The sequence below is a fragment of the Caretta caretta genome, chromosome 10, assembly GCF_965140235.1.
Source record: "Caretta caretta isolate rCarCar2 chromosome 10, rCarCar1.hap1, whole genome shotgun sequence".
Classification (NCBI taxonomy): domain Eukaryota; kingdom Metazoa; phylum Chordata; order Testudines; family Cheloniidae; genus Caretta; species Caretta caretta.
The window spans coordinates 76,482,980-76,486,088 of NC_134215.1; the positions used below are offsets into that span (position 1 = coordinate 76,482,980).

At 56.9% G+C, this 3,109-nt stretch overlaps 1 non-coding gene across 1 annotated transcript; it reads left to right on the forward strand.

The window, feature by feature from the left end:
* Nucleotides 1-2,025: 2,025 nt before the first annotated feature.
* TRNAV-CAC (transfer RNA valine (anticodon CAC)) lies at nucleotides 2,026-2,098 on the forward strand. Its single transcript has one exon. It is a non-coding gene; the product is annotated as a tRNA-Val (tRNA).
* Nucleotides 2,099-3,109: the final 1,011 nt, after the last annotated feature.

The following is a 3,109-nucleotide window of genomic DNA, read 5'->3' on the forward strand; positions in this document are numbered from 1 at the left end:
ACTCTGCTGCAGATTCATTGTATACCTCTGAGCCAGTCACTTAGGCTAAATATTTCAAAAGTGGCCTCTGATTTTGGGTGTCTCAGATTTCAGGCGCCTGGCTTGGGACACCTGTGACCTGATGTTCAGAAATATTGAGCCCCCAAAACTTCAGCTGAAGTCAATGGGAGAGTGGTGGTTCAGCATATTTGGAAATGGTTGTCTACACCTGGGCACCTAAAATCCAGACACTCAGAATTAAGAGGCCACTTTGAAAATGTGGCCCTTAATCTCCTTGTTTCTTTAAAATGGGAATGTCTGATGAGGCTAATTTCAGTGATGTTTGAGAAGTGCACTGAGAACACTGCTTATATTCCCTCATTGGAATAAGAGGATAAAACCCATTTCTGAAAAGAGTTTTGAAATCCTGATGAGGAAGGCACTAAAGAAGCAGAGTCTACACCCACCTCATTACACATGAAAACCATTTTCTCCAGTGGTCTAAGCCACTTGTGTTACCTGGCACATTTCCTACAGCAAATAGAATTGCACTTCTTAATTAAGCATAAAATACAGTCTGTTGCCCACTTGTTCAGTAGGGCATTTACAAAAAATCTAAGGAAATCTCACCGCTGAACTAAAAATTGTTTTGCTGATTGTGATTAGCATTCCACTTAAACGGAAAAATGTGACATGCATCTGTGCTCTCCCCCCAAAAAGGGAAGCAGCTACACAAGCCAGGGAATTTACTTATTAGAACAAAGAATTGCAGTGACTGCTGGCTAGTGTAGGGTGGCAAGGTGCAGGGATATCCCTCCACACAACTCCCAGGCTGAAAGCTAGGGGAGGCAGGGAGAGGGGTCATTAAAACATAAAACACGAACTTCTTTCCTTTCCCCACCCAACCTGCTTCCTCCCCAGGCAGCATGCTCCCTCCTAGCCCGCAGAGTGCCCCCTCCACCATGCCCCCCTTCCCCCTCCATCATGCCCCCCACGCCCCCCTCCAGGCCCCCGCTGGCCCGGACCCCTCTGCCCTGCCCCCCTTCCCCCTCCATGCCCCCTGCTGCCCTGCCCCCCTCCGCCCTGCCCCCCACACCCCCCTCCAGGCCCCCGCTGGCCCGGACCCCTCTGCCCTGCCCCCCTTCCCCCTCCATGCCCCCTCCGCCCTGCCCCCCACACCCCCCTCCAGGCCCCCTGCTGGCCCGGCCCCCTCCGCCCTGGCCCCCACACCCCCCTCCATGCCCCCTGCTGCCCTGCCCCCTCCGCCCTGGCCCCCACACCCCCCTCCATGCCCCCTGCTGCCCTGCCCCCCCACACTCCCCTCCATGCCCCCTGCTGCCCTGCCCCCCTCCGCCATGCCCCCCACACCTCCCTCCAGGCCCCCTGCTGGCCCAGCCCCCTCCGCCCTGGCCCCCACACCCCCCTCCATGCCCCCTGCTGCCCTGCCCCCTCCGCCCTGGCCCCCACACCCCCCTCCATACCCCCTGCTGCCCTGCCCCCCCACACCCCCCTCCATGCCCCCTGCTGCCCTGCCCCCCCCACTCCCCTCCATGCCCCCTGCCGCCCTTCCCCCTCCACCCTGGCCCCCACACCCCCCTCCATGCCCCCTGCTAGCCTTCCCCCTCTGCCATGCCCCCTGCTGCCCTGCCCCCTCAGCCATGCCCCCCACAGCCCCCTCTATGCCCTGCCCCCTCAGCCATGCCCCCCATAGCCCCCTCTATGCCCTGCCCCCTCAGCCATGCCCCCCACACCCCCCTCCATGCCCCCTCCGCCCTGGCCCCCTCCCCCGCGCTCCTCTCCGCAGGCCCAGCCGGCGTCACGGGGGGAGGCGATAGAGCTCCCCCTACGGGCCTCTCAGACGCGCCCCGCCCCCGCCCTCGCCCTCGCCCTCGCCCTCCGCGCGCGCCGCGGGGTCCGGGCCGCGCCCATCAGGGGCGGCCGCTGAGCCTCCCCCGGGCGCCGGAGATCCCGCGCCGCTGCCCCCAGTGGCCACAGTCCGGCTTCCTCTCACTACAAAGGGGCCGGGCGGGGTCAGGCAGAGAGAGGGTTTCCGTAGTGTAGTGGTTATCACGTTCGCCTCACACGCGAAAGGTCCCCGGTTCGACCCCGGGCGGAAACATCATGCAAGAATTTTGTTGCTTTCCTCGCGTTGCTTTTGTAAAGGGACAGAAGGAGGAGAGGATGTGTGCTATGGGAGGGCTTGTGCCTCTGCGTTTCACAGCCCTCCAGCCACTCTGTCTTTTCTCCTGCCTTCGTTTTCTTGCCCTTGCTCACTAAAGAAACCGACACCAGAGGGCGATTGGTAATTGCAGGATGAAAGACACAGGAGGAAAACCTGGCTCAAAACTCCCCCTGATTGCAATGGGCTCAGGATTTCACCCCTAGGGTATATCCCTGCTTGAGAGGCTGGGGGTAGCGGTTTGTTTGAAGATAGAAGGTAAAAATCTCTAATTTAAAAAAAAAAGGGGGGGGTGGTTTAAAAACCAGAAAGAAATGCACCATTCATCTGACTTGGTGATTGACAAACTGTCTGTGTTGCGTTTCCCCAAGATGAAGGAAAAGGGGAAGCTGATCATTTCGTACAATCGCCTGGTGCGCAGCAGCACTGACTGGACAGTAAGGGCTTGATTAAGCATCTGATATTTATTAAAATAATTGTCATTAAGATGTGCTTTGTTTTAGCTGGTATGCAAATGGGATAGGGCAGCCACAGCCCCAGAGTGAAGAGCTAAAAATGCAGGCGCCAGTCCTGCAACCTGCTCCAGGCAAGTGGACCCTTGAGCCCACATGGGACCCCATGGTCTGGGTTGGGTTGTGACTGTGTAGATCTCGTTTTAGGATTGGCACCTTTGAGAAGGAATTGCAGAAGGACAACTCCCCCCCCCCCCAATAAAATTGAATATCTACATTATTACAGTAAGCCCTGCTTTTTCTGTCTAGTTATGTTAAAACTGCCAGGATCCAAACATTTCCCCAGTATTACAGGTGTATCCATTTCATTTAAATGCAACAGATGCGGTAATAAGAATGATCGATGCTGAAACAGAACTAAGGTTTAGCAGGGATTTGTGATATTACAGTTTGTGGGACCCACTGCAGGGAAACTACAACTGAGATTCAAAAAGCACAT